The sequence below is a fragment of the Pseudoliparis swirei genome, chromosome 3 (genome assembly GCF_029220125.1).
Source record: "Pseudoliparis swirei isolate HS2019 ecotype Mariana Trench chromosome 3, NWPU_hadal_v1, whole genome shotgun sequence".
Lineage (NCBI taxonomy): Eukaryota > Metazoa > Chordata > Actinopteri > Perciformes > Liparidae > Pseudoliparis > Pseudoliparis swirei.
In genome coordinates, this window is record NC_079390.1 from 20548054 (window position 1) to 20558346 (window position 10293).

Genomic DNA, 10293 nt, shown 5'->3' on the forward strand with positions numbered 1-10293 from the left:
ATTTATCTAGTTACTATCACACAGAAGGCTAGAAGACAACGAGTGAATAATGAATGTCCTTTGAGTGGATCAGACAAGATTCATATTTCTTAAATGTTTGCACCGATCTATCTGTGTACCGTTCTTCTGATGAGGCTGACAAACGGCGGCAGAGGAACATCGCTTGTCTGAGAGCTTGAACATCTCTCCTCGCAGTTAGAAGCTGAGTCCATTCAAGACTCATGCGCCTCAACCAGAGTTTGATTATCATTCATTTCATGATATTAATTTCGGTGTCTAAAACTACTTTGTCAAGAAAAGATTGGGTCCACCGTTAAAAGAAAGAAGAAATGATTTTTAAAGCCGATATCGATATTTAAAACATCCGATAATAATGTTTCTTTACACAAACCATAACATAAATCATAATTACATGGTTGGTTCCCTTAAAGTAGTTTTTTTCAAAAATCACTTGAGACCAGGAACTGTTATGGTATTTCACAGGCGCAGAAAGCTCTCTCCCATGTAACATTTTTTTGAGGCATTTCTTTTCTTCAATCTATTGTCATTTATCTATTTAAGAATTAGCAATGAGAGGGAGGACCTGGAACACTGCATGCCTCTGTTGATCTGCATGCAGGATTTGTCAAAACCTCTACCACAGATTTAAGAATTAAAAAAAGGTGGCCTCCAGAATCCTCGTCCTCATCTCCACCCATCAAATTATACATTTAAATTAGGATAATCTTATCCCAAACAATTTAAAATAGACTTGTCATGAGACTTGATGTGAAAAGCTACAGCTAATGCTAAATCACTACCTGTGTGGGTTTTGAAATGTAACCAAGGTTTCTTTCCATTAATTTGTATAGCTCTACTCTTAAAAGTAGAAGCTGAGACGAGTGCTGATACACCACTTTAACTTTTCAGAACTGGAGTTAAAATACATAATTCAGAATCATATTGGGGAATAAAAAGGTGGATGGATGCTGCCATTAATACATTTAGAGAACAACCAGAGATATTGACGGGTAGCTACCCCGATGGAAATGGATCCCGATCTGTGCTTTGTGTGAGAGACTTTTACCTCAGTTGCTGGAAAATGTGTTAAACAAGACGATATGAGAAGAATGATGCATTATGGACCTGTACTTGTACTTGTATAGCACTTTTCTTGTCTTCCAACCACTCAAAGCGCTTTAACACAACATGACATCATTCACCTATATTCATACACTGATGGGTGGAGTTACGGTTGCACCGGCCCATCAGAACTATCTGACATTCACACACCGATTTGGGGTGAAGCATCTTCCCCAATACACATCGATATGGGCCAGCGGAGCCGAGGATCGAGACGCTGATCTTCTGTTTGAAGGACGACCCTCCTTACCACTGAACCACAGTCGTCCCACACACACACATTATAAACGAGTGCAAGGAAGTTACACTTATGATATCTACTTTTTATTGCCTTCTTTTCAAACAGCTATATTTATTGAAAGTCCTTGCCAGAAACAACATTTTACAATGGGTGCTTCCTTTTTTCTGTATTTCAGATGTAACACATTTTTTATTTGTAGATTATGATATGCCAAAGCCTTAATACATATATCTTCATTAGCTGCATCTTACCTGAGGTAAATAAAGTGCCTCAACAGAATATCTAGAAAATGGTCCAACAATATTCTGGCCAGAAACAACGTTGTACACAATGTTGCATCATGGGAGTGTTTAACCACCGGTGTGTAGTACTTTATTTGGGCACCATCAGATCTGCAGCAAACACTGTCACTTCTGTTTGTAACTGTAGTGAGGAAGAATAGATGACAATGAACGGGTATTAAATTGCATTCTATGTGATGAACACTGCAGAACGTCCGTGATAATTAAGTTGAAGTTTAAACTTTAAACCTCTGACACAGAGGAGGTACTCAAAGTAGATACTGATTTACACAAAGAGGTAACAATTTGACAACACCTTTTCATCACACTAAATGATATATATCATAATATCGCCCATGCCAAGAAACATAAAGTATGTATTTAGTCAGCCAATAAAGAGTGCAACCTTGCTGGAAACATTCTTGTGGAGGCGTTCAATGACCCGACCTGAACGCCTGTCATAAATCTCATGTCATTGTCAATAGTTCTGGCTAGCCAAAAGTATTGATAATGAACTAAAATGACACGGGTATATCAGAATCACAACCTTTTTATTGCCATGTATATTTTCACATACAAGGAATGTGTCATGGCGGGTGGTGCGACAATAGACAACGACTTTAGCAACTATCAACAAACAACACAGTGTGATAATTAAAAATAAAAATATAAGTATAAGGTAAAGTGCACAGGCGGGCAGGTTTCAGAAATGTAACAAGTGTTAGTCAGTTTAAAGTGTATTGAAAGTGAAGAGCTACGTGTATTTAAATGTATTTAAATGAACAATTAGATAGATAGATAGATAGATAGATAGATGGATACTTTATTAATCCCGAGGGAAATTAAGTGATGTGCAGGGGAATGACCGGCAGGAATTGTCATCCCCAGGACAATCCCTGAGTCAGTCAGTGGGGGACCCAGGTTCTGTTCATGAGTCCGACTGCCGACAGGAAGAAACTGGTTGTGTGGCGTGAGGTGTTGGTCCTGATGGATATATGAGGAATACCAGCAAATAATCCGCCATGAATAAATGTCCTCATCTGAAAACCATATTGACTGCCCAGGACTTGATTATGGTGCTCACAGTGTGAAAGCACACTTTTCTCTAATTAATGATCATTTTATTTATTATCAATTGGCTCCACTAAATGATTAATTAGCCAATTAGGTCTGTAAATGTTCATAAATTCAGACAAAAATGTGTTGCAAACTCAAAATAATGTCATTCGTCCAACTGCCGGAAAATACTGTTGAAGCCTGTTGGACTTCAAGAAAACAAGAACATGTCTCTAACCATTTAAAGTTCCATGAATCAACATTGTTATCGACTATTTCTGAGGCTGATACCAATACTGTATGATAATTTAACTTTACGTTTTATTCCCTTAAAAGAGCATTCAGCAGATTTAGCATTGCACTCATACAATTGTTGCATTTGATGAAACAGAACCAGAGTTACTTTATCGCATACATTTTTCTTCCTTGTTAAAACCTGGCGCCAACAAAAAAATGCAGTTCCCATTTAATAATAATATTTATATGTATTTAGACATACACATTTCAGATTGTAATATCGATATTGATAGTTCATAACATTGCTGGAGAGGCACAAAGGAAACGTAAATGAAAAAGATAGAGACGTTTGGGATTATCCAACTGTTCCTGAATAGCTTCAGTCGCTCCATCTTAGTCCTCAGGCTGACTCACCGGTCCCCTTGAATGTCCTGCCGCTCCTGAGCTGATCAATGTGTACGTGGCTCCTTTAATGCATAGCAGTGATAATTAGGCCCTGGAGGATATCAGTGAATTGACAGATGAATCATTTTGACCCAGTGAATCCAGGCTGCGCTCAAGACAGCAGCGCTCATCGACTTCCTATTTCAACGGAGCTTTAAAGTCCGCTGGACTCCGCTGTCAGTCAGCCGTGAGCGAGTCGAAGAGCAGAAGTGTCGCGAGGGAAATTGTTTTTCAAAAATAGCAGCAGAAGTTAAAACCTTGTTGTGAAGAACGACCAAAGCCTTTATAAATATATGTTCATTGGCTGCATCATACCTGAGGTGAATAAAGTGCATCAACAGAACATCTAGGAAATGGTCCAACAACAGCCAGGCATTTTATGTATAGAAGAGCAAGTGAACCAAAAAAAAAGAAGAAACCAGTGGTCTGTGATGAAATACAGCGTTTTGAAAAGTGTGATGCTATGACATTACATGTCATTAAGCTGACGCTTTTAGCCAAAGCGACTTACAATCATGTTACAATCATACGCCGTAGACGCAGCTACAGGGAGAAATTCAGGGTTAAGTGTCTTGCTCAAGGACACATCGGCTAGGGCGGGGATTGAACCGCCAACCTCCTGAATGGAAGACGGATCTGCTAACAACTGGCACACATGATGCTTGTCATATGTGATGTATTAGTCTGGTCTGATCATTTCAGGGCTGCAGTATGTTCACTTCAGTGAAGGCCTTCGACGGGCAGCAGTACTCCACCCTGAAGAGGCAGTGCTTGCAGAGTGGCCTGCTCTTCGAAGACCCCCGCTTCCCCGCCATCGACGACTCGCTGTTTTACCAGGGGAACAGGATCGGACGTGTGGTCTGGAAGAGGCCTCGGGTAAGTTGGTTTGTTCAGCAAAATAAATAAATCTGATTTATGGTTTAATGCTGCTCATGGATCTTTCTGACCTCCAACAGCTTCAAATGATATAGTTCACTACACAACAAAGCGGTAGTTACCGATTGTGTTTATCTGATATATTCCCAAATTTTTGGGCCAAAATTACAATATAGGTGCTTACTTTTTTCTATATTTCAGATATTAATAGATTACGATCTGCCAAAGCCTTTATAAATATATGTTCGTTAGCTGTATCACACCTGAGGTGGATAAAGGGCCTCAACAGAATATCTAGAAAATGGTCCAACAATAGCAAGGCATTTTGTGTATAGAAGGGCAAGTAAACAAACATAATAATAGTTGCGTTAGCACAATAATACTTTATGTATGGCACCTAATGCATCTGAAACGACTCAGATATCAAGCAGATGTCAATAATGAACTGTTTAACCGTTAAACAACAAGAACAAATTGATAGATGTAATGCTATCAGTTAAATAGTTTTATTTGAGAACATTACAAAAAAGCTGAGCAGCTTGTCACTAAAATGAGAATAGCTGATCCACCTTTAAAGGTCAGCGTGCCCAGAAACTGTCAGCTGTCCGCTGTCTGCAACATGTGCTGAGGTCAGCACAACAAGCCGAGTGCAAAAGACGGGGCTGGAAGACCCTCCTGTGGGTCGGCATCACCCAGATGTACCGACCACCAGCACGAAGAAAAACAAACCCCATCCCAACTCCTCATCCCCGCTGCTTTCAAGCGACCTTTGGATGCAAAAGCACAACGGGATAAAACATCACATCAATATTTATAACATTGTTATCACTGGCATAAAGCCAATGTGGATCTGATTTAAGTGAAACTCCTCTTATTGTACCATTTTTTTAAAAATTATTTCACAATAGATGCTTTTCAGTGTTCTAGCCTCTTGCCTTTTGGGAAAGTGGTTATTTGGTGTCCATACAGAGTAATTCAAAATGTTTCTTGTTTTTATAATAGTTGACTTAAGTTCAGAGGACAACAGCAGGAGGACTGTGTCTGGGGCATCAGTAAAGATCGTCTGCCCTGGGATTCGCATCTTCGCCTTATTCAACCCTGATGAGTTTGCATGCCTGGTCAGTGGCCATCAAACGTTTCTCCTCTCCCTTCTTCAGTCCTCTTGTGTAAGTGTGTATATTTGAAGAGCAGATCATGTCATGTGTCAGAAGCAGAGCGTGACATATTAAGCACCGCCTTACCTCATCTTCAGACAGATTCCTATGTCTTGGTTTCTTCTTAGCGGCTGGTGAGCCGGATGCTCCTTTGCCATTCTTTGAAGAAAGCTCACTGAAAGCACAGAACTTTTTTAATCAGCTAAACAGCCTGAAAGGAAGATTATTTGACCTTTGACAGAAGAAACAAAACTGTAAAACAATCCACAATGTTGATTCTTATTTTTATGTTTTTCCTTTTTTTACTCAAAAGGCTGGCATTTTTGAAAAATTTTTTAATTTGTTAAACTTTTAAACCCCACATTTCCCCCGGCTTTTAGATTTTTAAAATTTTTATTATTTTAACAATATTTTCCGTATTTTATTATTTTTTAAATCAAAAAGTTGTACAATAAAAAGTTTTATTTCTGTTTTAAAATTTAAAGTTTGCCCCAAAAATTCTGGGGTTTTTAAAAAAAAGGGACTGATTTTAAAATAAAATGTTATAATTTTAAAAATTTTTTTTTTTTTTCCCTCAAACTATTTGTGATTTTGTTTTAAATGGGAAAAAACCCTGAATTTTTAAACTAAAAAATACCCTTTTAAATTTTTTTGACTTTATTTAAAAAACGATTTAAAAAAAAAACGCCCCAAAAAGTTGGGGGGCTGGAGGAAAAACTTTCAAAAATAAAACAAGTGATTTTTGGTTAAAAGTGCTTCCCCCTAACCTTTTTTGGATGGGGTTTTTGGAAAAAAATTTTTCCCCCGGCTGGCTCTGGGGCTGTTGGTAGGGCTTTTCCGTTTTCCACCCGGAAACAAAGTTAATTTTAAACAATCATAAAACCCGTCAACCCCAAAAATTTAAATTTTTAATTTATTTAAAGCCGTTAAGAAAAAACCCAAAATAAAAGACAATAAAAGGGGGTTTTTTTTGGGGAAAAATGGAGAAAAAAACCCCGAAATTTAAAAATTTTAAAAAAAATTTGATTTTAAATATAGAAATTAAAAAAAGAATCCCCCAAACCAATTAAAAATTTGTTTGTAAGGTTTGGGCAATTTTAAAAATTTGGGGAAAAAATCCCGAAATGGCAGAAAAATTAAAACTTTGGAAAAAACTAAAGGGTTTTTTTTCCTTTTCCACCTTGGGCACAAATTAATTATTAAAAGAAACTCATTTTTAATTTTAGCCTTTTTTAAACCCAAAAAAAAATGGTTTTTAAATATTTTTTAAATTTAAATTTTGATAGTTTTTTTCAAAAACAAAACCAAAAATATTTTTTTCCCTTTTTTTTTTTTTTTTAATTGGAAAAAATCAATTTTTTGGGGGGTTAAAAGGGAAAAATTTTTAAAAAATTTATTTTCCCTTTTCTAAAATAAAAAAGATATTAAAGAAAATTTAATGGGAAAAAAAACAAATTGTTTGTGGAAATGGACAAATTTTTTAAAATTTTAAATCCCGTGGGAAACTAGTAAAGGGTTTTTTTCCCCTTAAATTTGGGGAAAAAAAATTTAAAAAGGGGGTTGATTTTTTTCCCCCTTGGGGTTTTTTTAAAATATAAAAGTATTAAAATCCTTTTTTTTTCCTTGGTGTAATGCCTTTATTTTTTTCGGGGAAAAAAGATGGCTTTGGGTTTAAAATTTTTTACATTTAATTTTTTGGAAAAATTTTTTTCAAAAAAAATCAAATTTTAAAATTTTTTTCCATTAAAACTTTTTAATTTCCACAAATTTTTTTATAATTTGTGTTAAAGAGTTGGAAGGTTGGGGGAAAAAAACCCCTTACAAAATTTTTTAATTTAAAAAATTTTTTAAAATTAAAAATAAAAATGGAATGCTTTGAAAAGTAAACCTTTGGGGCGGGGTTTCAAAACCCTTAGGTGGGTTGGTCCCAATCTTTTAAAACCCCCCCTTTTCTTTGGCCAGACCCCCATTGTTGGCTTTGGTTTTTGGGCCCCCTCCCGGGAAAATCCTGGGAGGGGAAAACCAAAAAGTAATTCCTTGTTTAAACACATTAATTTTAATCAATTGGGGTTGGTTTTTAATTAAAATTTACAAAGTATTTAAAATTTTTTTGGTGGGTTTTTCTTAGGCTTCCCAATTGGGAAAAAAAAAGGTTTCCTTTAGAGGGGTTTAACAGATAGCAATTTTCCTCAAAATTTTCTTAAAAAATAAATTAAAAATAATTTTGGCAAAAAATTTTTTTCAAAAAAAGCTCAAATTTTCTTTTCATTTAAAAAATTTTAGGAAACTAAAATTTTTTCCCAATATTGACTTCTTACTTACAACAAAAATTGGGCTTGTATTCGCAGTATAAATTAAATTTTTTCCTAAATTTTTTGGTTTTTGGGGGAAAGGGGGGAACAATTTTAAAACCCGTTAAAAATGTTTTTGGGGTTAAATAAGTTTTTTAAAAAAACCCCCAAAATTTAATCTTCTTTTAAAGTATTTGGGACATATTCAAATTAAAAAAAAATTTGTTCTAAAAGTCTTTGAATCCTTCCCCCTCTTCTTTACGACTTTTCCTTGTTTTCAAACCTTTTCCCTTTTTTCCCGGAGAACCAAAACCCAAATATTTTTTCCCTGGCAAACCAAAACATGATTTTTAACTTTTTTTAAATCAAAAAAAATTTCTGAATGACTGTAGGGGAGTAGTGAGTCCCTTTTTGAAAAACAAGCCAAATTTTGTGTAATTTTAAGTTTGGAAAAATTTTCCTTATTAAAAAGTTAAATTTTAAAAAAAAGATTGTCCTTTCCCCAAAAGGGGTTTTTATTTAAGTACATTTTATAAAAAACCGCTTTTCGGAGGAAAAAAATAAAAAATAACTTTTTCAAAATTTTTTGTAATTTTTTTCTTAAAACAGAAATTTTCCATTGAAATATTTTAAAAGGCAAAAACACCAAACCTTTTCCAATTATTCAGAGGAAAAAATAAGTTTTTGGGCTTACCCGATAAATTTTTTGGGGATCAAATCCTTAAAGTCCTTTTTCCAATTTAAAATTTTTGGTTTCTTGGGCCCGGGTTAAAAAAAGAGAAATTTTTTAAATTACAAAGTTTCACCAAAAAAAACCAAATATTTGTTCACAAAAAAATGAATTTTTAAATTAAATAAAAAATTAACTTCATTTTAAGGGTTTTTTTTGAATTTTTAAAAAAATAAAAAAAAAGATTAAATTAAAAAGATGGCTTTTGGTTAACCTTTTTTACACATTTTTAAATGATTTTCCCCTTTAAAAATTTTTTTTCCCTCCCCAAAAAATTTTTTCCTTTTTTGGAAGAGGAAACCCCGGGCCAAAAACCCCGGAAAGCTTTAATCAGAGAAAATTTTGGGGTTCCCAAAAAGGGTTTTATTTGGGAAATCAAACCCAAAATTTAATTTTTGTAAAGATCTTTTACGTTTGGGGATTTTTTTTGAAATGGCAACGACTTTTCTCCCAATTTAATTGGAAAAAAACACTTTTTCTGAAAAGAATCTAAAAAAAACAGAAAAGTTCCAACAAAATTTTTGGGAATTTTTCAAAATTTTTCAAGTCTTTTATGTACAGAAGTAAAAACTCGACAAATTTGGGAAAAGGGATCAAATAAAAAATTTTTAATAAGGGCAAAATTTTTAGAACAAAAAAAAATTTGCACCCTAAAAAGCCCAAAAATTGGTTCAAAAAACAGGGGAAAACCCCCCCCAACCCCTGCCAAGTTTAAACAAGGTAGAATTCAACGGGTTTTCAAACCTCGGTGAAAGGGCCCCGGGTGGGAGCCCCTTAAAGTTATGCCCCAAAGCGGGGTTTAAATTTTCCGAATTTTATTACAACGATTTAAAAAACAAAAGGGAAATTTGTGGGGGTTTAACCTTTTAACAAACAAGAGTTAAACCCCCCCTTTAAAACGGAAAAATTAGTAAATATGGGAAAAAATTTGGGTTTTTTTAGATTAAAATTTAAAAAATAATTTCCAATTTTAGGTTTTCCCTCTTTTTTCAAAATTTAAAAACAAAACAAAAATAACTTTTTAAAGAAACCTGGGAACTTTTTTAAACCCAAAAAATTCTGTGAAAAAGATTGAATTTTTTAGGGCCGTGTAGGAGGGTCAAAAAACCCACTTAGGAAAAGAAAACGAAAGGGAGGTTCTCCAAGTTGGACCACCCATTTTAACCTTCCTTTTTAAAACCCAAACCTTATCCCCGTTCAAAAAGGGAAAGTTGTCAAGGGAAAAACATTCCTGTGTCTTTTCACCTTTGGGAAAGAAAACAAGTAAAAATTAAAAATTTTTTAAAAGAAAACTTTTTGTTCCTATTTTATAAAGTACTAGGGGGGCAACTTACGGTTTTTTTCCCCCCCAATTCCCCCAACTTTGTGCAGGGCCAAATTTTTTTGGGCCCCGCAAAAAGAAAGAAAAATTCAAATTTTTCAAAATTAGTTGGAAAAATTTTTTAAAATTTAGATTATTAAAAGCCACTTTTAATAAAAGTTTTGGGACCCGGGGGTGTCTTTGACAAAAAAGGAAAACCCCCAAAAACAAATTTTAAAAATTGGGGTTCTTTCCCGGAAGGATTAATAAGTCAACAATTTTTAAAAACAAAAAAAAAAAAGTTTAGTGAGCGAGGAGAAAAGAACCTTTTGCTCTTTGGCAAAAGAATCCACTTAAAAAAATCCCCCTAAAAATGCGTTGAAAAAATTTAATTTAATGCGCTGAAAAAAACGCGCAAACGGAAGGTTATTCAAAACCGGGTTATAAAATCCCCCGGCTGGTTAAAAGGGGGTTTTTGTTATAACCCCAACCACTTAAAATGTTAATTTTGGGAAAGGCCAAAACAAAAAAAAGGGGAGAAATCGGTTAAAATTTTTTTGT

General features: G+C 34.5%; 1 long non-coding RNA gene across 1 annotated transcript; it reads right to left on the reverse strand.

The window, feature by feature from the left end:
* Nucleotides 1-1424: 1424 nt before the first annotated feature.
* On the reverse strand, nt 1425-5666 carry LOC130188652 (uncharacterized). The gene is made up of 2 exons (XR_008830633.1): nt 5499-5666; nt 1425-5024 (listed from the first exon to the last, which is right to left on the reverse strand). It is a non-coding gene; the product is annotated as an uncharacterized LOC130188652 (long non-coding RNA).
* Between the last annotated feature and the right edge of the window lie 4627 nt (nt 5667-10293).